Here is a 27,394-nt window from a genome sequence, read left to right as displayed (position 1 = left end):
GGCATGAATCATTCCTTTATCCAGAGTCTCCACAATCCCATGAGTCACTCCTTAGCTGTCTCAGTTCTCAGATCAGCTGCTGCAGATCCCCAGTGCCTGTGCTGACGTGACCCTCACAGTGCCCTAAAGTACAAGAGTGATGAGGAGCCCCCAGGGAACTGGACAAGGCCCTCTGGATAAGTGAGACAGTTGATGAGCTTGAACTGTTTAGGAGGCCCCCAGGCAGTGGGACCGGGACCTGTCCTTGGTGCATGAACTGGCTTTTTGGAACCTAGGGCCTATGCTGAGACACTTTGCTCAGCCTGGGCGAAGGGAGGAGGGGACTGGACCTGCCTCAACTGAATCTACCAGGTCGGGCTGCATCCCCAGCGGAGACCTTACCTTGGAGGAGGTGGGAATGGGGGGTGGATTAGGGGAGGGCTGGGGGTGGGAGGAGGGAGGACAGGGGAATCTGTGGCTGATATGTAAAATTAAATTAATTATAAAATAAAAATATTTATTAAAAAATAAAAAAGTAAGCCGGGCGGTGGTGGCGCACGCCTTTAATCCCAGCACTCGGGAGGCAGAGCCAGGCGGATCTCTGTGAGTTCGAGGCCAGCCTGGTCTCCAAAGCGAGTACCAGGAAAGGCGCAAAGCTACACAGAGAAACCCTGTCTCGAAAAACCAAAAAAAAAAAAAAAAAAAAAAAAAAAAAAAATAAAAAAGTTCTGAGGACAGACTGCCCCAACTGTGCGGCAGCACTGTAGGGAGCTGGGGAAAGAGCATACACATGTATATTAGTTCTTCTCACTGCTATGATGAAGACGGCTGATTTAAAAAAGAGTCAGTTCATTTTGGCCACTGGGGCAGCAGCACCTGTGAACTCATGGTGGTTTGGCAGCACACAAGACCTGTGCAAGTGCCAGTCAGACAAAATCCCAACAAGGAGAGGGGATGTGGGCATGAAGGGCCACCACTCAGCAACTGACAGATGCTGAGAGAGTCGATTTTCTTTAAGGGTGTGGTCCCTGGTGGGTTCACCATGCTCGAGTGGAAGGCCACACATCCAAGAGTATGAAGGTGGCACAAACTGGACTCCATGGTTCTAAAAATAATTTATAAAATCCTTAAAAGAGGACACAAAGTTGGACAGGTAGGGAGAGGAAAGTGGATCTGGGAGGAGCTGGGGAGCCAAAATACATTGTATGAAATCCTCAAAGAATGAACAAAAAACCAGAAAAATAAATAAATAAAAGGAAATATATAAAGCTAAGCTGAAAGAACACAAGGTGAAGCTGAGAAATTGGTCTCTACAGATTTCTCCATGACTGACTAATCAATGGGGTGTCTGAGTGACAGAGGGACTAGTGTGATCTGGCAGACAAGTAGGGGGCTCCACAACCAATGACTGCCTTTTCAGGACAACACAGACTCCTATTTAAAAATGGCCATAGCTGGGCGGTGGTGGCGCACGCCTTTAATCCCAGCACTCGGGAGGCAGAGCCAGGCAGATCTCTGTGAGTTCAAGGCCAGCCTGGGCTACAGAGTGAGATCCAGGACAGGCTCCAAAACTACACAGAGAAATCCTGTCTCGAAAAGCCAATAATAATAATAATAATAATAATAATAATAATAATAATAATAATAAATAAAAATGGCCATAAAACAAATGTCAGCAGATTCTAAGAACCTGAAATCACATAGACTCATTCTCTGTGCATTAAAGTAAAAACAAAAACGAAAATTCTCTATTAAAACAAATTCTAAGTCATAAGTCAAAGAAGAGATTACAATGAAATTCTTACATTTCATGTGTGAACAGTAACAGAAATGCATGGATGGAAACAGTACTAAAGGAATGGTGAGAAACATACAGTTCGTGATGCACACACAAGAGAAAAGGGAGGCTGTAAAAGCCAACGTTCTTGTCATCTGATGAGATTTTAAAAAGCCAGCTGAGCATGGCGGTGCACGCTAATAAAGTCAGTCCTTAGGAGTGGGGATTATCATGAATTCACATCCAGCCTGGGCGACACAGAAAGACTGTCTCAGGAGAAAGAAGGAGAGGGAAGGGGGAGGAAACAGCACAGTGAGGCCAGAGATTCATAAACGAAAGATACAGTAGATAAGACAAAGGCAGAATTCCATTCTTGGGCAAATAAAAAGGATCTATGCCTTTGGTGAGAGCCATAAAGAGCAGAGGAAGGGTCCCTGGCTGGGAATGGGAGGAGGCAGGGGCAGAGCCCCCTAATGGCATGGGAAGAGGCCCCTACTTCTGAAATCCTCTCTGCTGACAGTGGAGGGGGTTGGGTGTTGCACTCCATCAGTGTCCTGAGCAGAGAGGAACCCACACAAAGAGCAGCCAGTATGGAGACTGGAAGGACAAGGGTGGTACCTGGAGTTATGGAAGGGAAGATTCCCATCTGGGAGGTACAGAGACCTTGGGGTGGGGGGTAGAGGAATCTCCCACGGGACCATGTAGTTATGAGGGCCACTCTGATTGTTCTAATTAGCTGTAAGAGAGGAAGATAAACCACTGAGGCTGTGCTGTATATCAGTCCAGTAATCAAAATTCCTCATGATCAGTGGGGTGATTTGAATGAGAATGTTCCCCACAGGCTCATGTAATCGAGCACTACTAGGTCTTTAGCTGGTGGCACTGTTTGGGGAAGTTTAGGAGGTATGGCCTGTTGAAGGAAGCTTTGAGGGCTGAAGGACACATGCCATTCCCAGTTCACTCTGTGCTTCCTGCTTGCAGTTCACGATGTGAGCTCTCAGCTTGCTGCTCCAGCCACCATGCCTGTGGCGATGCCTCATCCCGGATGGTGATGAACTCTTATCCCTCTGGAACCACAGCCCAAATAAACCCTTGGGCATAGTGTTCATCACAGCAACAGAAAGGTTGCTAATACAATTAGTAACTTGTTTTATAAAGGAAACAAGACAATGGGCCCCCACTTATGTAACAAGCAGCCTAACAGCACCTGCCTTGTTTCCAGAGCCTGGAGGGACACAGTGAAATGCAGCTGGACTCAGTGGTTCAAGACACTTAGATGTTTGCATAGATCAAGCTATGTCGTCACAGCTAACCTGACCAGAAGGAATCTAAGGAAGGAAGGTTTCTTTGGCTCACAGTTTAAGGGAACACAATCATGGCGGCAGAAGTGGGAGCTGCAGGTCCCATGGCATCTGCAATCAAGAGGCAGGAAGTGATGAACACTGGTGCTCAGCTCACTTTCCTTTCAGATCAGTCTAGGGCCTCAGTCCATGGGATGGTGCCACCCTCATTTAAAGTGTGTCTTTCCTTCTCAGTTAACATGATCTAGAAACTCCCTCACAGACATGCTCAAAGGTTTGTTTCCATGGTTATTCTAAATTCCATCCAGTTGACAACGGAGATGAACCACCACAGGCTATGTTAAAAGAAACCATAAAGAGGCTATGATTATTATGTTTTCCCTAGCTTCCCCCACAGAACCCCAGCTTTCAGCTTTCCCAGCCTAGAAAACAGCCCTGAATTATCAACAAAAAGAGGAAGCCAAGAGCAGTGCACAGCCATCTGAGCTACCAGGACCCAGTCAAAGAGCACCAAGGACTTTGACAAACAGCCAGGGGAGATCCCAAGGCCAAGGGCACTTCTGCCCTCTGGGTACCCGTCCTTCTCCAAGCCTGCACACTCTGCATTGTGTCTCAAGGGTCTGCTCAATGAGACCAAAGTAGCAGTCCACAGCATGGCTGTGCTCGTCACAGCTGGAAAGTGCCCCATCTGTCTCCTCAATAGCAGAACATGGAAATCAGAGCCACAAAATGGCATTCCATAGGTTTTTCTTATCTCTGTGGACGACATATGAATATATACAAAAACTTCAACTCATAATCATGTAGGAAAGATAACACTTAAAACACAGAAACGGGGGCTTAGAGATGGCCCAGCCAGCAGAATACTTGCCACATAAACACACAGACTTGACTTCAGATCCCCAGCACCCATGTCAAAAAGGCTACATGACCGCATGTATGTAACCCAGTGCTGGGGAAGTGAGGACAGACAGATCCCTGGAGTTCACTGAACTCAGCCTAGCAGAGGTGGAGAGAGACGAGGAAGACACCCAACACTGCCCCCTCCACACACATGTGCCCACACTCACTCTTCACACATGCACATGTGCCCACACTCACTCTTCACACATGCACATGTGCCCACACTCACTCTTCACACATGCACATGTATCCACACTCACTCTTCACACATGCACATGTATCCACACTCACTCTTCACACATGCACATGTATCCACACTCACTCTTCACACATGCACATGTATCCACACTCACTCTTCACACATGCACATGTGCCCACACTCACTCTTCACACATGCACATGTATTCACACTCATTCTTAGATAAAAAGCAGGTAAGGAGTCTCTTCATGAAGGACCTGGCCACCTCCACACCATCTGCCTCCCCACCCTGTCTTCCTAACCTACAAGCTGTATTGTGCTGTTCTGGTCTCCCTGCTGCTAACAGCTGAGCACAGAGCCCCTTCCACATAACAACATTAATGGCACGGTTGCATTGGTGTTAGCCCAACTGGGGTCCTCTGAATGCTAAAAGAAGAGATGAGGGAAAGAACCAATTAATGATGGACTCTACACCCTGGGTCAGGTGAGGAGGGTGGAGCCTGGGAGAGCTGCTTTCCTGGGTGCCCCTCAGTGCTGCCCCCCTCCTCTCACAGCAGATGCCCCGCCTCATGTTCTGCTGAGCACTTGGCCACTTAACAAACTGTTACCTTCTCCCAAGCCAGGCAAACATTCATGGGATGTTTAACCAATAAAAATGATACTTAGGCAGGCAAACACCTGCTACTGTTGAAACATCAGAGTGGGAGTACGTAAGTGGACAACTCATTAATGAATGTTTCCATGAGATAACACCTCTTAGACTGGGAATGCTCACAGCCAGTAGGACTTGGAAAGTGAAGATTTTTCAAGCCTGCATCCATCTGGACAAAAACAAAAGACCACTGGACAAAGCATGCAGCATTCAGAATGACCACTGAGTAATTTTAATTTCCTCCCATCTCTGCTCACCTATAATGCTATAACTCACGTGTCTTATCTTAATCAATTGGACCATATTAGTTTCAAATGCCAGATCAAATCCCACATTTCCCACCAACTATCCTATTTGGACAGTCCTGCCTCCAGGGCAGCCTGCTCTCCAGGACTCCTGACCAATCAATGCTCTCTGAAAGGGCAGGGCACTGTTTGGGGTTCTATGCATTTATCAACTCCTGCAAAATTACCTACCAATCTAATCCCATCCTTCCTGAAGATCTTGATTCCACAGAAGAGTCAATTCAATGGGAACAGGATGGAAAATGGCTTTTTGAAAGTGGAGACCATGCCCTGGGTGGGGTACCCAAAAAAGAACATGCAATAGTAAATATATAACTTTATACTTGAAAAAATATTTGATTTCTCATACTGTAATCCTTGGATACAATATCAAAATGAATTAATATTAAGTCTAATTCATTTTAGGAGATTAAGAAAGATATGAGAAAGGAATCTGATAAAATTAAACAAAAATATAATTTTATAAACAAAGTCAAATGCTATTGGAAGCATAAAATTTCTTAGCATGCTAAGGCTCCGCTCTGAAGCATTCTCCTCAATCTTTGTAGATCTCTGAACACATCTTTGTGGATCAAAGACAGGACTATAAACTTGGAGGTGGGCTATCAATACTGTTGTTCCATTATGCTGGAGGTACAAAATGCTATAAATAACTATAAATAAAAAAGAAACAGTATCAACATTATTTGTGGTGTGTTTGACTTTCTACAAAAATATCCAGAAAAATCTATAAGCCAACAAAGATGCTAGAGAAAAAAAATAATATACAAACCCAGCATTCGACTGTGAACTTGACAGGATTTAGCACCACCAAGAACACATATATCTGGGGAGTCTGTGAGGAAGCTTCCCGACTGTGTTAACTGAGACAGGGAGAGCCAGTCTGAATGTGGGGGGCCCCATCCCATGAATGTGGGGGGCCCCATCCCATGTGGAGCCCCGAGTGATTAGAAAGAACAGGGAGCTGGTGGCAACATTCATCTCCTCTGCATCCTGACTGCACACGCTCTGTGACCAGCCACTTCAGCTCCTGTCACCAGAACAGACTGGACCCCCAAACCATGACCCGAAGCATCGCTCTCCTTTCTTAAGTCGCCGTTCACAAGAAAGATAACTAATTCACGCACTGATTACTATAACCATCCGTGACAATAACCAATTAATGAATGTAATTGGCTGCATAAAGATCCCCCTGGAAAGAACGATTAAACCTGTGAGACTGGGGAAGAGCTGAGTAAAATGTGGTATGCACACGGGACAGAGCACACCCATACAACGGAAGGAAACAATGATTCTGCAACACTGAAAACCTTCAAAAACAAACTAAAAGAAGCCAGAAGCAAGATACCATTTATTGTATTGTCAGGCACTCCCAAGTATACGAGATGCCAAGGATGGGCAAATGTACAGAGACTGGAACTGGGCTGAGGGCTCCCTATTATCTGGTGCACTGGACATAGTGAGGGAAGGGAGATGGGGAATGACTATTAATGGGCACATGATTTCTTCTGACACTAACAAGGATCTTCTGGTGGTATTAAACTACGCTGTTTATTGCACACCCTGAGTTTACTTAGAACTTTGAATTATAATTATATATGAGTGTGTTGTGTAGCATGTGAATTACACCTCCATAAGGATGTTAATTTGAAAATGATATAAACAACTCCAAAGCATCCAATACAAGTCCCCAGAGCTTCGTGGAGAATATTACAAAGCTTCCTTACCATCTAAAAGGGGCGCCTCTTGAGACCCATCCATCTATGAGTAAGGCATGACAACTGAAAAGTCTCCTCTCCGTAAACTACAGATTCAATGTCAACCACGCAGGACTTCTCAGGGGACCCGGAGATCCTTAAATTCACATTCAAGAAAAAGTCTAAGACAGGATAATTTATTCCAAGGTTTTGGTAATTAAATAAAACGATATTAACCCAGGAATCACAAGACAAACAGGACAGAACAGAGTCAAGAGACAGATCCAAAAGAAAATCGAACCAAAATCAGTATCTGGCTGAGAAAGCAACAGATAAATGAGAAAATAACAAATTACTTATTCCGTGAGAACAAGATAGATGGTTTTCATTACGGAAAGCCATCAGACCTCTGCCTAGGATGACACAGAAATATAAATGTCAGATGAGTCTAAACGCAGAAAATAAAATCTTCCTGAGAAAGAAGTCTCAGCAGAGCAGGGCCTTTCCTGTGAGACTAATAGACTCCTTCCTACAAAGGTTGAGTCTTATAGCAGAAAGCCTTTGAGCCAGTTCTGGTACAGTAGGCCGCATAGGGTCGGCTGGGGGAGGGATCTTTATATGAGGACTGGAAGTGTCTCTAAAGTCTCAGCTGACGGACAAAGCACCCCATTACCATCACCATCCCCAGCGCTGTTATTATTAAATTACCATCATTAGTCTGAGCAGGGCCCAGAAGAGTTCTAGAGTGAGTGAACCAGGATGTATGATTCGGAGGTGAAAGGCCCAGCAGAGATGAGTGACAGAGGCAGGGAAAACTAAGATAATCTCCCAGGGGACCATGAAGTGTTAGAGTAGCGAGGGTAGTTGCTCTGTGCTGATCAGATTAATCAAATATACAAGAGCCACAGTTGAAGACAGGAGAAGAGGAATTCCCAACACGGTGTAGTGGAAAGTTAAGTGGCATGAAGGACAGAGACAATAATCTAGAAATCCCACTGGCTATAACATCAGAGAGGGAGGCTGGTCAAGAACACCCACTACCCGGTCTGGGAATGCAGATGCTGGACACTCATAGGCGACCACAGATTTATCAAGGACATTTACTGCAAGTGGTAGGAATCTCTTATTGTCCATCAATGGGTAATATTCAAACCCAGGCCTATCAAAGAAGGCTGAATTAAAAATGAATCATGAGGACCTAAGTTCAGATCCCTAGAACCCACACAGAAAGGCACAGCAGTGGACATCTGTAACTCCCCGCGGTCCTACAGTGAGACATGTAGTGGGGATGAGAATGACACAGACCAGTGGTTCTCAACCTTCCTAACGCTGCAACCCTTCGATACAGTTCCTCATGTTGTGTGACCCAAACCACAGAATTATTCTCATTGCTACTTCCTAACTGTAATTTTGCTACTGTTATGAATTGTAATGTAAAGTCTGTGTTTTCTGATGGTTTTAGGTGACCCCTGTGAAAGGGTCATTCGACCCCAAAGGGGTCACAACCCCACAGGTCGAGAAGCGTTGACCTAGAAGGTTACATGCCATCTAGCTGGGTGAATGAGGCTGCAAACAGCGAAGACTCTGCTTCAACCAAGGTGAAACGTGAGGACCAACACCAGAGGCTGTCCTCTGATTCCATACACAAGCTCGGTATGAGTAGGCATGCACCACACACACACACACACACACACACACACACACACACACACAAACCCACACATACATACACACACACACACACACACACACACACACGCACAACACACACACATGCACACACAAAAAACACACACACACACCACACACACACACATATACACAAAGGTTTCTCCTTTGGGGGAGAGGGTGGTCGAGACAGGGTTTCTCTGTGTAGCCCTGGCTGTCCTGGAATTTGCTCTGTAGACCACCAGGCTGGCCTTGAACTCACAGAGATCTGCCTGCCTCCTGAGTGCTGGGATTAAAGGTGTGTGCCACCACCTCCAGGCTAAAAAGGTTTTTTCATTTTTATTTTATGTGCATTGGTGTTTTGCCTGCATGTATGCCTGTGTTTTTTATTTTTGTTATTGTTGTTGTTGTTTTAAGAATCAACAAAACCACTGTGAATGGCAAATGTTGCTGCAGGCTCCTGTGTTTGAACACTTGGTCCCCAGTTGGTGGTGCCAGTTTGGGAAGGATGTGGAACCTTTAGTGCATGGAACCTCGCTGGAGGAAGTAGGTCACTAGGGGCGGGCTTTGGAGGTTGATAGCCTGGTCCTACTTCCTTTTCACTCTCTTGGCTTCCTGTGTGATGAGAAGTGATAATTTCCTGCTCCAGCCACATGCTGCCACGCCTCCCCCAGCATTTTGGACTCCCTCCCTGGAACCTTAAGCCAAAATAAACTCCCTTTTCCCATACTGCTTTTGGCAATGGTGTTTTATTGCGGCATTAAAGCTAATAAATCTCCAAGGGCCAATAAACATCAACACATCATTAGAAAAAAAAAACAAAAACAAAACAGAACCAGGCAAGACCGACTTCTATGACAGTCAACTTTAAACACAAAGGGGGAGCAGCTACCAGGCACACACTTGGTCCTAACATGGCAGATGGCACAAATTCAACACTAAGTCCTTGCACTTCCCTGTCTGAACTTTGCACTCGCTCAGGAGACCTTTCACTTTCCAATCCTGTATTTGGAGTTAAGTGGCTCCTACATGTTAAGTCAAGGCCAGACTTGACGCAGAACAACTCAAAGCTCTTGTCACCCTGTAGAAGGGCACAATTCATCTGGGAAAGCTGACAGTCAGCTCTAGACCCTCATTCTGACTCATATAACGTGTAAACTTGGACAGAGTGCTGACCTTTTGAAGCTCAGACACATGTAAACTGGAAAGGTCATCCCCCCACCTGGCAAGATGAAGGAGTTGTACAGTCCCCAGAGCATGCAAACACTGCCCACTCTCAGTGATGACGAGTATCACTGTGTGGCACGTCTTCATTGTCAACACTGCCTCATTTGGAATCACAGGAGACACACCTCTGAGCCTGTCTGTGACAGTGTTTGCAGAAAGGTTGAAAACTCAGGTGGGAAGACCCAACCTGGATGTGGCATCACTGTCCCATGGACTGGGGTCCCAGGAGGAAAGAAGACAAACAGGTGAGCACCAGCACTCATCTCTCTCTACTTCCTGACTGTGGATGAAAATGTGAGACTGTGGATGAAAATACCTCATATTTCATGGTCCTGCAGCCATCCCTACTCAGTCATGACAGACTGTATCCTCAGACTGTGAGCAAAAATAAATCCTTCCTCCTTAAATTGCCTTCATCAGGAATTTTATCACAGCAGTGAGGACTAATATAGTCACCAAAAGAACACAACGCTCCAAGTAGCATCTTGGTAATTTGACAATGAACATCGATGTGGGCAAGGACACAGGGCAGTCCCACTTAGCCCTCTCTATGCCAGACACAGCATCCTCACCTCCTCCTGGCTTGAACCCTCCCTGTGAGATGCTGAGAGCCTTTATCCCAGTAACCCATCCATTCTTTAAAACTCGCCCTAGTTAAAGGAGCTCTGTGAAAGGAGCCACTGGTTTCAGGAAAGAGAACTTTCAAACCTTTGGGGGATTCTGGGGTGATATAACACACACACTGAAGCAAGCCTTCTTTAACACCCCAAGGGTGTGCCTCCATAGCCCCACATAGCTGAAGAAAAGGCAACATTATCTCAGAGCTCATCTGGTTCCAACTCACAAACGAGCGCTGAACCCCAGGATGGATTCTCTCCATGAATTTGGCAGTAGGGGGCAGAGGGGCCTTCCAACCAGAGAGCAGAAAGCAGTATTTAGAAGAACTTTCTGGAGATGTTGGGCTTCGGGCTGTATTCCTGGATTCTTTTCTGAGGGCTCATCATGTTGGGTGCCTGTGTTCTCCAGCCAACACGGTGCTACCATGTGGCAACAGCCCTATAAATCAGTTGCAATTTGCTGATTCCATCCAACTTTTAACTTTGAGGAATTAAAAATAAACTCATTCATATTTTTTCACTCATATCACACAATTTAAGATGTGCATCTTTCAAATTTACTCAATGGAGAAGCAATTCAGGGGAGTACATTGAAATCCACTTATCAATGTCTGCTATATCTGGGGACTAGCTGTCACCCCATTAAAGAACTGATCATCCCTGGATGGTGGGGCTGCCAACTTAATCTCCACCCAGATCCTAAAATGAAACTTTTCCTGCTAATTTTCTGCTGTAGATAAATGACTCTTAGTTTGAACTCATTAAGGAGGTTTAAAAAAATTAAGCCAGACATGGTTCACACCGTTAATCCCAGCATGCCAGAGGCTGAGACAGGAGGATAACCACATGTTTGTGTTCAGCCTGAACTATATAGAGAGTTGCATGAACCCTGAGCTATAAGTAAGACACTGTCTTAAAAGGGAGGAATCAAGAAAACAAAATCCTGAAAGTCTCATTTTAGCTTGAGAGCCGAAAAATGTAATAAAAATGAAATGAACTTTGCCTGGCCAACTTAAACGTTAGCTTTGGGGGCTACTGCCTTGTGTGAGTTATAGGGAGACTATGAACATTTTTGTTCTTAATCTGGGCACTAGAGACACAAGTGTGGCTAGTCTATGAAGATCCATCAAATATACACTTTTTTAAGTATTTACTTATTTTATATGCATGCATGTATGCATGCCTGGGTGAATATATGTGTACCATGTGTGTGCTCTGCCTGCAGAGGTCAAAATAGAGTGTTGAATCCCCAAACTGGAGTTATAATTGGTTGTGAACCAACACGCAGGTGCTGAGTACCAAACCTTGGTCCTCTGAAAAAGCACTGTTCATCCATCTCTCAAATATACAAATATTGAGAGCCCTAAATGTACACTTTAGAACTATGCAACTCTTTGTAATTATACTTTAATAAAATGTTAAAAGCAAATTGGCCAGGGGCTGATCAACAATCGTTCTTTACCTGAACTCAGATACGACCATGTTGAACACAATGAAAGCTAAGCAGGCAAACTGAGAAAGGAGGAAGAGGAGGAGGGGAGAAAAGGGGGATAAGGGAGAGGGGGATGAAGGGGGAAGAGTGGGAGGAGGGGGAAGGAGAAGAACCCAGTTTTATATAAGGCGCTTTTTGGCAAGAGAGAATCCAATTGATCTGAACACCAAAGCCACAGACTTTTCTTACCCCACTCCCCCATCTTACCCCCACCCCACCTCACTCCAGGATATGATCTATAAGACCATTAGTTTAAATTACCAGATGTGGCTAGCAGTTCATATTCTCAAAATTGAACGAATTCCACCCTTCCCTCTCCCACACAGAAAGATAAAATCCAGATCAGAGAATCCTGCCACACAGAGACATGCTTGACTATACACACATATGCCCCCACACACAAATAGAAAGAGACAGACAGACAGACCTTCTTATACCCCCAAAGGCCCCAGCTCCAGATACACAGAGCTCCCCCCACCCCCCACGCATAGGTGGAGGAGGCATTAGGAAACACAGCTGCCCACATCCAGGCTATGGACACCAACATGAAGATGGAAGGCAGTCTTCAAAGCTTTACGAAAACTAGATGTCTCTAGAAAAAGATATTTTGATCTGCAAACAGGGTCCTCCTGCTGTCAAATCCTTGAAATCACCTCATTTCCACACCTCTCCTCCGGAAAAGATCCCTTGCAGCATCTCCTTTCCACGTGGTACCTCAACCCCAGTGCATTTTCACACGGTTCCCAAGAGCCTTGGGAAGACTGAAAACAGGGTTTTCGTCTTATAAATGAAGAGTATGAGGCTCCAAAGACGCCTGTCAATCATCTCAAGACTATTAGCTGCGATGTCATCACTGAGTGCCAGAGTTGTGGCTGGAGGTCACGTGGGAGCAGGGTAATGGCAGGGCAGAGCAACCCTGTCCCCAGCCCCAAACGGGAGAACAGCCTCTCCAAGCTCTGACTCGGACTGACAACACCTGAGACCGGCCTCCATCTCTTCCCTGGGAAAGTCTCAAGAAAATAAACAAAATGCACATTATGGGGGTGGAGTTGGGGCCGACAGAAACGGAGTCCATTTCAAGAAATTTTCTAGGAGCAGATGGGAGAGACCCTTAGAGAGAGACGCCTTTCAGCGTTCCAGCTCCCTCTCTAGGCCTTCCCTGGTGTGTGTCTTGAAAGAGTGGCTGGGGATACAGGTCCTGTGGACAGGGTTTATTTGGGAGACCGGAAGTCAAACACAGCCTTTGTAAGCGCCAGCGCTTAGCAGAGTCCCCGACTCCGCATTCTGCAGAAACATCAGTCAAGTAAGTGACCAGAAGAGGATGGTGTCTCAGATGCGGCACTTGAGAGGGTTCCCACCACACAAACGCTCCACAACACTCTCACATGGAAGGTATCCAGAGGTTACCTCAAAACCTCTGTCGAGACCCTGTGGTGGGTTCGTGATCTCTCCAAGTCTGGCGTCTTTGTAGATAGGTGGAATGAAAAAAGAGACCAGGATGAAAAGCGACACCGCGCCCAGTACCTTCACCAGGGCACCTCTCCTCTACTGGCAGTCGGGGACTGAGCCCAGACGCAAGTCCGCCTTGGGGGTTAACGCTGCGCACCGGCCGTGACCTTCGGCGAGTCCCTAATTAGCCCCATTTTACAAACATTAGGAGTCTAAAAAGAGTCATGTGGCCCGTGCTGGCCAGCTGCCGGGTGCGCACCGGGTGGTTTGAGGCGCCCGCCAGTGCGCGAGTCCCTTGCAAGGTGCGCGGTACACCGCAGCCCGAGCGCTACGTGGCCAGCGCGGAAACGCAGCGGCCAGCTCCCGCCCCAGCAGCCACGGAAAGGGGCGGACCTGACTCCGTCCGGGCCAAGTTCAAGTCCCCACCAGCCCCTTCGCGGAAGCAGGATGGCTTGCCCCGCAGCCCTGGTCCGAGACGCGCACCAAATGCGGGGGACTGCGCGCGCGCGACATCTTCAGACACCCACCCCAAAAGTTGCCGCAACGTGACAGGGGAGCATGGCATCGAGCTGCGGGCGCGGAGGGGAGGGCTCGAGGACTCACCCGGGGTGGTCGGCCTGGAGCAGGTCCGCGTCGAGGCTCATGGATGGCGGCCAGACTCAGGGCCACCGCGCCCCGGGTGACCCCGGGTCACCTGCCGCAGCCCTCAGCGAGCAATCGCGAGGCTGCAGATCCCTGGTGCGCCCGAGCTGGGGCCACAGCCACAACTGGAGCCCGGCAGCGCGGGCAAGACGAGGGCGCGCGGCGGCGAGGGAGGTGCCCGCTCCAGGCAGCCAGCCAGAGCCAGCCCAAGCCGCTGCGGCCGCCGCCACCTGCCGGCCCCGCTGACCGCCAATCACAGGCGCCCGGGGCGGCGGCGCGTGCGGAGGCGGGGCGGGGGCGCGTGCTGGGCGGCTGGCGGGAGCGGCGGCGACACCAGCGCGCCTGCGCCGGGACACCGGCCGCCTACCCCGCGGGTTCCTTGCGAGCTCCCCGGGTGCGCGGGTGGCACGCGCCGGGAGGGGCGGGGCGCATGGGAAAGAGGCGGGGTTGGGGCTGCGCGCACCCGGGGCGCTGCGGGCTGCGGCGCAGTGCGGTGCGGGGGTCGCGATCGTGAGCACCCTCCCCCTCCGCCACACACACACACACACACACACACACACACACACACACACACACACACACACACACACACACACACACACACACACACACACCAGACCTAACTTCGAGTCATCCCTAGAGCTGTAGGCAGGCTTTGCAGCCTTGGAGACTTGCCCGCTGAGGAATGGGTCACCGCAACCTGGGCCTGCCTGGTCCTAAGAACAGTGCGATCTGCTGGCTCCAGCCTCACCAAAGACAGCGTGGTTCTCCTTCATCAACGCCTCCTCTCACTTCATTGCCCCCAGGGTATTTTTAAGTCACCATTGTGACCCCGGTCTGTATTTCGGTTTTCTCCTGGTAATTTAGTACGCTAGCCACGCTCATTCGTTCAACACACACTACGCGTTTGGCTCATGGGGTTGTTCTAATCCCGCGCGGGGCCCCGCCGCAATTCTGGGGTAGTAAGCATATGACTACTTCAAGTGAAGAGTGCATTGCGGGCACGTGCCTGCAGTCCGTGGTCACTAATGAATGACTAGGAGTCGAGATTGCCCTGCAATCTACAGCTGCACTGCGCGTTTACATCCAGCAAGCCCGGGACCTCGGGGTACAGGCTGCCTCAGCCTCAGATGGGAAAACACCTGGGCATTTGTCCTCTGGTGGATCAGCGACTCCGTGAGAATAACGCTTCCACAGCGCCACACCGGGTGATTTCAAACCCCCAAGTCTAAATCTCACAGGTCAACGCACTGAGGTCGTGGCCTATGTAAATGCATGCAGTGTAAATGGAAAAACGCCTTGCAGAGCCGCGAGGGTGGAAAATTAAATAAGAACGTGTAAGGCATCGTATTGGTTTCTCTAAAGAACCAGTTTCCTCCCTCGAGGGAATTTTAAACTGCTAAAATGAATGAAAGCTTATTTTGTGTGCATTTTATTATTTATCCATTCCAACTGTATTTATCTACCAGGCCCAGTTAGTATCCACACAGTACAACATTCAACAGTTCGCAAGACTCCCTCCCACCTTGCCTCCACGTGTCTCAGCTCCTGCTACTGAACACAACCAGTATGTGCTCTTACTGGGGAAAATCTGTGTAATACGTGATTGTGATGACTAATCTCATGTCAACTTGGAGCTCCAGAACCACCTGTGAGGATTATTCCAAGCCAGGATTATCTTGATTTTGCTAACTGGTGGGGAAGACCAATCAGCTATGAGTGATGCCATTTTCTGGGCTGGGATTACAAACTTCAAGGAATGAGTTCAGTCTTCTGTGTGCAAATTACATCACCCAACAAAACCCTCATGCACTGGGCTGGAGAGATGGCTCACAGGTTAATAGCATTGTCTGCTCTTTCAGAGGACCAGAGTGTGATTCCCATCACCCACATATCATTTCACAAGCTTCTGTCACTCCAGTTCCAGCGGATCTGAAGCCCTCTCCCGACCTCCACAAGAACCAGGCATGCACATAGCACACAGACCTACATGCAGGCAAAACACTCACACACAAAATAAAAACAAAACCCCTATGTCTTTCTTCAAAGAATACAGTCTGTGAGCACTGTAAAGACTAGAGTGTTTTTTAAATATTTATTTTATGTGTTCATGGGCATCCAAATTCCAAGGCATGCAGGTGGGTGTGGTGGTTGGAATGAAAATGTCCCCCTTAAGCTCATACAGAGTGGTACTGGGAGGTGTGGCCTTCTTGGAATAGGTGTGGTCTTGTTGGAGGAATTATGTCACTGGGGGTGGGGTTTGAGGTTTCAAATGCTCAAGCCAGGCCCAGTGGCTCACACTCTCTTCCTGCTGCCTGCTGATCCAAATGTAGAACTCTCAGCTCCTTCTCCAGTACCTGTCTGCCTGCTCACCACCATGCTTCCTGCCATGATGATAATGGGCTAAGCCTCTGAACCTGTAAACCAGCCCTAATTGATTGTTTTCCTTTATAAAAGTTTCTGGGGTCATTGTGTCTCTTCACAGTAATAGGAACCCTAAGACAGGGGTTACTGGACAACATTTGAGAGTTGAGTTTACACCATGTGGGTCCCAGGGGGTAAGCATTAGGTCATCAGGCACCCTTACCCACTGAGCCATCTCAAGTACCCTGAAACTGGGGCATTCCTACCGGGAATAAGTCAAGAAGAGGAGATGATCAGAGTGGTGGACAACCAACTAAATTTACCTCTCGCACCTGCTCTCTGGCTGGCCAACAGCCACATTACCTCTCATGAGCCCTTTGCTAATTTCCTGACCTCTATGAACACTCACTCCCCCATAGACAGACAGACAGACAGACAGACACACACACACACACACACACACACACACACACACACACACACACTATAAGCTAGGACCCACATATGAGAGATGATACTCAGCACTTCTCTTTCTGGGCCTGGGTTAACCTCATTTAATATAATATACTGCAGTTCCATCCATTTTCCACAAAATTTCATAATTCCATTTTTCTTCACTGATGAATAAAACCCCATGGTGTTCATACACCACATTTTCATTGTCCATGCGTCTGTTGATGGACAGGTAGGCCACTTCCATTTCCTTGCTATTGTGAACAGAGCATAAGGAGCATGGATGTCACTGGGGTAGAATATAGAATCTGGGGGCATGCCCCGAAGTGGCAGAGAGATTCACTTTCCCCAGACCTGGTGATGATCTCAGCTTCTGAAGCTGGATCCTAACCCCACAAGGTAGATTTATGAGTGTAGACTGTCAAAGGGCTTCTTTTCTCACAGACTCAGTAGGGCTGCTTCCTAGGAGTCAGGGCTGGGCTCAAAGGTTATTTGACACAGTCTTTGCAAAGTTGCCTTGGTATGTAACTGTCTCATGCAGACTCTCAGACTCTCAGTCCTAACGTCTCACCTAAGGATTTTGAAAGAAGGGAAGAATCGTTAAAGGATTTAAGCAAGATCCCAAATAAGAGGAAGAGTGTACTAATGGAAGCCTGTAGCAGGCTTTCTTTTTGGGCCACCAACCAGCTCCCAAATCATGACTCGGAGACTTATTAATTATGAATGCTCGGCCTTAGCTCCAGCTTGTCCCACTAGCTCTTATAACTTAATTTAACCTGTTTCTCTTCATCTATGTTTTGCCTCGGGGCTTTTTACCTTTCTTTCCTTCTGTATGTTCTACTTTCCTGCTTCCTCCATGGCTGGTTGGTGTCTGGTTGGCCAGCCCTAGGTGTCTCTCTTTCTTTCTCATTCTCTCCTCATTCTCTGTCTGTCTATCTATCTATCTATCTATCTATCATCTATCTTGAGCCTAGATTCCTCCTCCTACTTATTCTCTCTGCCTGCCAGTCCCGCCTATCCCTCTCCTGCCTAGCTATTGATCATTCAGCGGGTTTTTTGTTTTTGTTTTTTTTGTTTTTTGTTTTTTGTTTTTCGAGACAGGGTTTCTCTGTGTAGCTTTGGAGCCTGTCCTGAAACTCACTCTGTAGCCCAGGCTGGCCTCGAACTCACAGAGATCGACCTGCCTCTGCCTCCAGAGTGCTGGGATTAAAGGCGTGCGCCACCACCGCCCGGCTCATTCAGCTTTTTATCAGACTAATCAGGTGCCACAGGCAGGCAAGGTGAAACAGCAATACATCTTTGCATAATTAAATAAATGCAGCATAAGCAACATACCTTTACATAGTCAAGTAAATATTCCACAACAGAAACCCATAAAGTAGAAGGAGCCTCACCCCATTGCAATCCTTCAGTTTGGGAAGGGGCCTGCTTTGATTCCTCACCAGAGATAATATTGATTTTTCTATGTGTCATCTGAAAGGTTTGGCATCTGGAAAATGATTTGGATGTCCAAGATCATGGCAAAAAATGTCCCAAACTGTGACCTCCATGCTCACTCCATCCTGAGCCAAGCTCCAGTAAGATCCATCCCCCCAGGGACTGGAGAGATGGTTCGGTGGTTAAGAGCACCACTGATCTTGCAGAAGACCTGAATTTTGTTTCCAGCAACTACATCTGGTAGCTCACAACTACCTCTAACTCCAGCTCCCAAGGATCTGGCACTCTCTTCTGTCTTCCATGGGTACCTGCATACATGTGACATACATAAAAACAAGCACCCAAATAAAAAATTCTAAACATTAATTTTTAAAAAAGAAAGCTGTATCCCCTCTTTTGTCTGCTGTGACTCAGAGAAGAATTTTTTTTTTTCCGTTTTCAGCATGCTCTTGACCACTGGATGGGTTTTAATGGAATCTTCCTCTATAAAGACAAGCTGTTTGACATTTGAGCACACAAGGAACTGTAACCCATCTTCTTTTAAAACAGAACTCAGTCTATTTCTTAGAAGATTGATGAGTCTGTACTGGTTGGAAAAGGATGTCTCTAGAGGATGCTGGGTAGAGTTAAAAGAGCTTTAATCACAAGACTAGAGTGCTAATCTGAGCTCATCTCCTCCTGGGTGTGAACTAGGACATGCCCCTTAACCTAGCCAAGTCCTAGGCTCACCAAATACAAAACACTGTAACCTTCTCTACTGCCCTGGAATGTTTTAAATTAACTGATACAATGCATATGAAATTGTCTTGTGCATAACAAAATCTTGCATATATTAGCTATGAAAATTATCATTTGTAACCTGGAGGAAGTGGACTTATAAATAATGTTACTATGCTATTTTGGGTACTTCCTGGCACAGAGATGGCAAATTAGAACCGTCACCTACTACCTCTCCATCAGGCAAGAACATAGCTCTGCACCTTGCACCCCACTTAGCCCCAGCTACCTGGCATTAACTGTTTAAGCATTCTCTGGGATCCTCACTGACTGAAGTAACACTGAAGTCAGAGCCATGTCAAATCTTTGGTTACTATGAGGTGTCTGCAGCGTTCTGTGGCTAAGTTGTACATAGTCAATAAGTATTTGTTGGATGAAGCTAGAGAGAATAAGACAATGAAGAAATTGGGTCTCATGGTAGTTTAAAACACTGCTCTATGAATAATCCTACTAAAGATGAACAGAAAAAAATGACAAGCTAGAAGAAAACATCTTCAAATCACATACGCAACCAAGAACGTATCTAGAATCCATACAGAATTTTTAACATTCGACAGTAATCCAATTTTAAAATGGACCAAAACCAAAAAAACAAACAAGCAAAAAAAACATGAAGTGATATATCACCAAAGAATAAACCCAACTGACAAACAGGCACCCAGAGATGCTCAGTACCTTTAGCCGCTAGAGAAATGGACATTGGGACTGCATTGAGATATTGGCACACAGCTATCAAAAGGTGGAGGAAAAATGGTGACCACACCAAATGGCAGCAAGAAGGCAGAGAAACGGTGTAACTTATACGTTGGTAGGAATTTAAGTGGCCCAAATCATCTTGGACAGAGATGTCACAGTCTCCTTCAGAACTCAAATCAGACTTAACTTACATTGTGGCAATCACCACCTCGGCATTTATGCCAGTGATGTGAAAATTCCTCATGTGCTAGGGAGATGGTCCAATCAGTAAAGTGTTTGCATCACAAGCGTGAGGACCTGCATTTGATCCCAGAACCCATGTTCAAAAGCCAAGAGGTTATAGTCTCAGTGATGAGAAGGCAGAGTCAGGAGGGTCCCTGGGGCCCCTGGCCATCACCTAGCCTACTTGGCCAATAAGAGACCCTTCTCAGGAAGAAAGTAGGTGACACTCAGGGGCAACCCCTAAGAGTGTCCTCTGACCTCCACACACGCCCACACAGGATGTATGTTGTGAGCAAAATACCCCATTATGATATAATGTTATTATCTTATACTATTTTACATTAGCTATATATGACAGATATAAAGTAGTTCAGATTGGGGGCTGGAGAGGTGGACCCATGGTTAAGAGAATTGGCTGTTCAAGTAGAGAACTTGTGTCCATTCCTGGCACCCATACAGTAGCTCACAACCTCATCTGTAATTCCAGTCCTGTGGGAAATGACGCCCTCTTCTGGTCTCCATGAGCACCAGGCACACATATGTACACAGACATACATGCAGGTAAAACACCCACACACATACATACATGCATAATACATTAATACAATCTTTTTTAAAATTGTAAAGAATGGGTTTGAGATATATAAATTCTTTTTGTCCCTTAGACACAGGAAAATATGGAGTTTGGAATGGCATCAGGCATGGCTCCTGATGTCCTCCCAGGCAGGCTGCAATCTCTGAGGTGGCCCTACTTGTCCTCTCTCTGCCATCCTGCGGGTCTTGGTGCAGGATCCGGCCTTACATAACCTCCACATGACATTTTTTCCACACACAAATCTATTTCTAATTTTTTTTAATGAGTCTAGATCATTAAGTCAGTTCTCACTGAAACTACATTATACAAGTATTATACTATTACTTTGTGGGGGGAGAGGAGATGCACAAGGAACTCTTTTAGGCTTACTCCAAAGCATAGCATGCCCTGTTTTCTTTGCAGAAATGCAACCGTGGAGCCTTCCACACACAGAGGCACCTCCTGAAGTTCCTGTCAGATGTTGAACCCAGCTTATGCCTTTTCATACACGGCCTGTTTGAGGTGAGGCTCCTGGGGTGGAGAGCCTGGGATAGGAATCTAGGGGCGTGTGATTTATTAATGAGATGCTCCGAGAGAAAGGGGAGGAGAGAGGCATTACAGAAAAGAAGTGGTCCAGGACTGAGTCCAGTTCCTCCTCGTTGTCCCATGGGGACCTGGGAAGCTCGAGTTGATTGCACTAAAGTTGTCCCACCTTGTGAATGGGCTACTCATCATAACCCTCCACCCATCAGTGGTGGGCTGCCCTGGCCCTGCTGGGGGCATATCCTCCCATGTGTGGTGACTTACAGAGTTAATTCTCTGTGAGAGACAGCTGAGAGCCAGTAGGAATTCACACTCAGCAACAGGGCAGAAAACACAAACCCAGGAAAGGCAACGTGGAAGAGCACACACTACTCTACTTCTGAAGAGTAGTGCAGTTACACGTCTGTCGCTGATAAAAACGCTTTTTCCAAAGCTGGGTTCGACATGAACACTCATGCATCTGCAGAACTGAAAAATAAATAAGCATCTAGATATTTGCGATTGGAACATGAAGTGACCTAACACCAGGAGGATGGGGAGCTTCTGGAAGCCAGCTTCTCAGGATCCGTGATTGAGCGCAAAAGGGTAAACAATTTGCCCTTCTGCAGGGGGATCCACTCTGGTGTGGACTAGCGAGGGCTTCCAGTTAGCAAGAGACACAAAGCACACAAGGCCTTCCTGTCAATAGCCCCACCTAGAGGCAGCAGATGGAAATGCACAGTCCAAGTCAGGCTGCAGTAGGAAAGACACCAGACCCCGCGATGCTTGTATGTAAACTGTCTGCAAAGGCTCCTGTGAGGAAGTCTTGGACCCCAGGGCAGTGGTGTTCAGAGGTGGAGCTGTTAGAGAGCGACCGATTGGATTCTGAGAGCTCTGACGTCATCCGCGAGTTACCTGCCCGTGGCTGTGGGTCTTCGGCGGTGTGTCCTTAGGCAACATCACGCCTTATTCTTGCCCCAGCAGTCACCTCCACCACACAGCTCTGCAGTCGCAATATCCTACTTCCTACCTTGCCTCAGACATGAGCAGCAGAGCCAGCCAACCACGGACTGAAGCCACACGCCAGTCACTTGTTCCTATGGAGCATTTTGTCGCAGCAATGGAAAGCTGATGGACAGAGGGCGAGTCAGTAGAAAACGTAGGCACGGTGGCACACACCTACAATTGCATTCCTAGACAGATGCCAACAGGAGGATTGGGAGTTCAAGGCCAGGCTTAACTGCAGAGGAGTGTGAGGTCATATGATACCGCGTCTCACAACAACAAACAAGTAAGCAACTTGTGTGTCTTGAGGCGAGATAAAGCAAATGGATCAAACAGAAACAGAAATGTGGAGAATGTAATTATTGTTTCTGGTAAGTATAGGACTTTTCTGCACGGTGGTTTTAGAACATTGAATAGTTTATCATTAGCTATTTGTTTCCTACTACATCGCGGCTTTTAAAAGCGCTGCTCCTTTCCTAAGCAGCATCGATTCCATCCTGCGACAGTGAAGCAGAAACAGTCACAGAGTCCTGTCAGTGGCTGAGCGTGGTGTCCAGTCCTGGGTCCTGCTGCTGCTGCTGCTGCTGCTGCTGCTGGACCAAACGAGGAGAACAGGGCGATCTCAGAGATGATCCTCGACGGGATGTTGATTTATGACTCTTACGATCTTTCCTGCTGTAAGAAACTGGCTGCCTGTAATAAAAACCCAGACTTGGTTCATGACCTCCATAAGCAAATCATATTACAATGCTTCTCTGAACTCAGAGCTGAGTCAGCCACATCTGTGCTCAGGGCTAAAAGTTAACAATATTCCCAGAAATGTAGCCAGGGCTGTGCATGAAAGTGTGTGAGCATGTGTGTATGTGATTGTGTGTGTATGCTTGTATATGAGTATGTGTATGTGTGTGAGCATGTGTGTATGTGAGCATGTGTGTGTGTATGTGCACATGTTTGTGTGTGGTGTTTCCTTCCTGACCTCCCTCCAACTCTGGTCTATAACTTAGTTGCTGTGGTTTTATTCGCTGAGATTCAACAGCAAGCTTGCAATCACATGGCAAAATGAGGTATCACCAAAGGCAGGGAGACAGATGAACTTGCCCTCTGTCCCTCTATCCTGACGACCTCTAGGTTGTTTTGTGTTCTTCTTACTCCATGCCACTTGCCAGCTTGTAACACACTGTCATTTTCTTACTCTGTGCTGTTCGGAGTTATGACAAGTCTTCCTGTAGCCCAGGCTATCCCCAGCACTATGGCATCAGAGCTGACCTTGAACTCCTGACCCTCCAAGGACTGGGGTCACAGGCATGGGCCACCTCGTATGGGTACGTCTTCTCGTTAGTCATTCCTGGGATGAAGGCCAGGGAGTCACATCATTCCCTGGTGTTTCTGAGCACTCTAGACAAAGCCTTCACAACAAGAAGTGCTCGGTAAATAGCTACGACTGGATGAAAACGCTCTCCCGCCAACACAATTCAAGGTGCTCAGTTGCTTTTGTGTACACCAAATGTTCACACTGAGTTTTTAAATGTCGGGTGACCTCAATTTTCATGTATTTTAAAGTTCCTTGGGGAGTAAAATGTCTCTTTGCAGGTTGAGATGACGGTGCCAGCTCATTGAGGTTAAGCAAGCTTGAGGAATGGAGTTGGGGTCCCTAGGACCCATGTAAGGTGGGTGGGTGGGGTCAGTATGGCATCCAGCCTGCAATTCAGGTCTTCAGAGGTGGAGATAGGGAATTCCCCACAACAACCTGGCTGCCTGGACCAGCCACCCCAGTGCTCTCTAGGCTTACCAGAGACCCCACCTCAAAGAATAAAGTGGAAGACTGTGGTGGTATTGTGTTCCCCAAAATATTGTGCACCCTAATAAACTTATCTGGGCTCAGAGACAGAACAGCCTCTAGATACAAAGGCTAGAAAATGGTGGCACTCACACCTTTAATCCTAGCATTCCAGAGGCAGAAATACATATGTTCAAGGATACAGCCAAGCATGGTGACTCACGCCTTTAATTACAAAAAGTGAGCCTTTAATCCCAGGGAGTGATGGTAGAAAGCAGAAAGGTATATAAGGCGTGAGGACCAGAAACTAGAAGCATTTGGCTGGTTAAGCTTTTGGCTGGTTAAGCTTTCAGGCTTCTAGCAGCAGTTCAGCTGAGACCCATTCTGGATGAGGGACTCAGAGGCTTCCAGTCTGAGGAAATAGGACCAGCTGAGGAACTGGCGAGACTTTTTAAGATTCCTGCTACAGAAGACAGATGGGAGAAGATTCTCAACATCAATTTGGGGCCTCCACATGAGCACACACACAGGTGTACACACATGCCTGAACACATTTGCAAAAGCATGCACACACACACTTGCTTACCACATGCATGCACATGAAAGATGGAGAGAGAAACATAAAATAGCACTTCTCATGGATGCTTTTTCTCAAAGCTCTTCATAACTTCTGTGATTACCTCTAGGAGAAGACCAGAGAGATCTGGTTTCTGTGAACATGAAGCAAACAAGAAAGAAACAAACAAAAGCATTTTCCACCTGGAACACAGGTGGGGGTGGGGGGAGACACGGAAGACCCGCTACTGTGTAGGAAGGAAACAGGTCTCTGCTATCCCAAGAGGCTACAAGAATAATTTGGAGAGTAGATGAAGAGGAAAAAGACATTGAGTGCTTCCAGAATCCAAGACTGAGTCTTGACTGGTCTCTGGGGACTCAGACGGGGGAGGAAAGGAGAGTTGGAAGGGTAATGACAGCATTAGAGGCAGACACTGACGGCAGAGGGGCTGCAGCGTCACATCCCTGTGAGTGAACTGCGAATGGACAATGGCCAGACCACATAAAACCAAGACATTTCTCAGCCTCTGTAGTGATTACACCAGCGTGTTAGAATTTGGCCAACGATTGCAGATGTCCTCTAACCTTCACACACGTATCATTGCACACACACACACACACACACACACACACACACACACACAAGCGCACACAAGCACACATGTGCATCATGGTGCACACAAGCATCATGGCACACACACACACACACACACACACACACACACACACACAAGCACACAATCATTAAAATTAAACCTAATGGGGCTGCTGAGAATAAAGCTGGGAGTGGTCAGGAGCCCAAGTTTAGTAGAATTGATATTTATTGACCCTTGTGTCTGCCAGGCTCTGTTTGTGCTCTGGAGATACAACAACAAATGAAACAACGTTCCTGGCTTGGGAATCGAGAGGTCCCCTAGTCGACATTTCACGTTGCTCTGTTGGGTTGATGTGACCTACCGCTAGGAAGCCTGTCTGTCTCTAAGAAGGAGACCTGGGCAGTGCTGGGGTCCAGGGACGGGCACCTGAACCTGCTCCAGGGCCTTGTTCACGCGGCACACCCCACTAGACAGGGCGGGCTAAGAGGCCAGAAAGGGAAGGAATCTGCATTTGTAAACAATAATAACTGAAAACTAGACCAATCTGTCCTTCGTGGGAATTAAGCATATTGGGAGGCTGTCCTTTCTAAATGGTTTTGTCACTGTGGTCTGTAAAGTCTTTGTTCCTTGTCTCTCCTGTTCAAATATCCAATTAACTATCTCACCTCCAGCACAAGAGACAGCAAAGGCCATTGTCGGGAGCAAACGTCTTCTTTCTCAGTCATCATGAGCTGAGGCTCCTATTCAATTGTGTCAACAGAATAATTACGCTGCAAGTTTATTTGTGACCCACTTTCCATCCAGTGCTGCATTATGGTGACCACATTCAAAAGCTGAAACAAATGAATTCCAACCTGGTACAGGAAAGTTTGTGAGGACAGTCTTGGGGAAGCTAATGGGAATTACAGGAATCTTTGAATTTCTATTCCTATGCACAGATTTCTTAGTATGTGTTATGTATACCTACATATGCATACATATATGCTGTAATGTTTAGTTTTATGTTGTCAGTTTGACCTAGACCATAAGGAGCCAAAGGATTTGGTCAAACATTATTCTGGATGTTTCTGTGAGGGCTTGTGGGTGAGATTGATTCAGTGACTGAGTAAAGCCTGATCTCTCCCCTCAGTGTGAATGGGCCTCATCTGATCAGCTGAAAACCTAAAGAGAACAGAAGGCTAGCCCTCCCCTGGGTAAGAGACAATCTTCCCAGCCTGATGGTCCATAAGCTGAGACATTGGCCTTTTCCTGACTTCAGCTTGGAGATGGAATTTGTCACCCTCTGCAGCCACTGGGCAAATCTCTCTCTCTCTCTCTCTCTCTCTCTCTCTCTCTCTCTCTCTCTCTCTCTCTCTCTCTCTCTGTGTGTGTGTGTGTGTGTGTGTGTGTGTGTGGTGTGTGTATACAGGTGCACATGTATGTGGAGATTTAAGGTTGGCCTTGGGTATCTTTCTTCAAATGCTTTCCGCCTTGGTTTTTGAGGACTTGAGTTTGCTCTCCAGCACTCATGTAGAAAAACCCTGGCTTGACTGGAATTCCAGCACTGACGGGACAAGCCCAGGGTCTGCTGGTCAGTCTGTCTGACTGAATCAGAAAGTTTCAGGCTCGATGAGAAGCCCTGTTTCAAATGATAAAATGGAGTCAGGCACGGTGGCACTGACCTTTAATCCCAGCACTCAGGAGCCAGAGGCAGGAGGATCTCTCTGAGTCTGAGGCCAATCTGGTCTACATAGTGAGTTCCAGGACAGCCAGGACTACAAAGAAACCCTGTCTCAAAACAAACAAACAAAAAAAATCAAGAGATTAGATGGAGAGTGATAGAGTCGCCTAATGTTAATGCTTGGCCTCCATGTGCAAGTGCACACACTTGTATGTGTGCACAAGCACACACACACTATGATAAGTGCTAGAGGATGATGTGCCACCTATACTGAAACAGAAATGGCCACTCTGGACTACAGCGACCCAGGAGATAGTCTTAAAGAAACATCTATGTCACCGAGACCCGAAGAACCAGTGGGTAAGAGGAGGCAGAAGAGGTGTCTGTCGGCTTTGGAAGAAAATCTTATCTCCAATGGAGGATATATAGACTCTGGTGACAGAGGAAAGCTTGAACTCAACAGAAACTTACTCAAGTTGATCCTTTAGGTAGCTTGAGATCCGCACCAGTGAAGGCCAGACTCTGGCACACCCCTCTGACAAAGTAACCCCAACACTAGTTAAGACATTGAATCGTAAGTGTATAACCAGAGACTAATTAAAACTGGACAGAAACTCCAAGACAGCTGAGAGATGTGGAAATTTTTCTTCACCTAGAAGATGTCCCTGTGTGTGTGTGTGTGTGTGTGTGTGTGTACATTTCAGGGATCCTTAACTGAGGAGGGAGACATGCCTGGAATGTCCCTTGAGCTGGGGTCCGGGACCACATGAAAGGGGGCTGAGAAAGCCTGATAAGCACGTGTGTTCACACCTCTGTTTCCTGCACTGTTGAGATGTGGGGAGTGCTGC

At 47.0% G+C, this 27,394-nt stretch overlaps 1 protein-coding gene and 1 long non-coding RNA gene across 5 annotated transcripts in view; one reads left to right on the top strand and one right to left on the bottom strand.

Moving 5' to 3' along the window:
* Window positions 1–14,183, bottom strand: part of Myrip (myosin VIIA and Rab interacting protein) — a 193,738-nt gene extending 179,555 nt beyond the window's left edge. The window contains exon 1 of one of the 4 annotated variants that reach the window (XM_052724427.1): window positions 13,870–14,183. The gene's annotated coding sequence lies outside the window, so the exon portion shown is untranslated. Of the gene's footprint in view, window positions 1–12,470; window positions 12,619–13,224; window positions 13,341–13,869 lie in introns of those variants that run through there. The other 3 variants (XM_052724450.1, XM_052724435.1, XM_052724441.1) reach the window with 3 other exon arrangements.
* Window positions 14,184–21,724: 7,541 nt separating this feature from the next.
* LOC128105087 (uncharacterized) lies at window positions 21,725–22,676 on the top strand. Its single transcript, XR_008216202.1, has 2 exons — window positions 21,725–22,329; window positions 22,443–22,676. It is a non-coding gene; the product is annotated as an uncharacterized LOC128105087 (long non-coding RNA).
* Window positions 22,677–27,394: the final 4,718 nt, after the last annotated feature.

Source organism: Peromyscus californicus, unplaced genomic scaffold, assembly GCF_007827085.1.
Source record: "Peromyscus californicus insignis strain IS unplaced genomic scaffold, ASM782708v3 Scaffold_11__1_contigs__length_118956290, whole genome shotgun sequence".
Lineage (NCBI taxonomy): Eukaryota > Metazoa > Chordata > Mammalia > Rodentia > Cricetidae > Peromyscus > Peromyscus californicus.
Note: the sequence above shows the minus strand (reverse complement) of the source record. Positions and strands in the feature narration are given on the sequence as shown.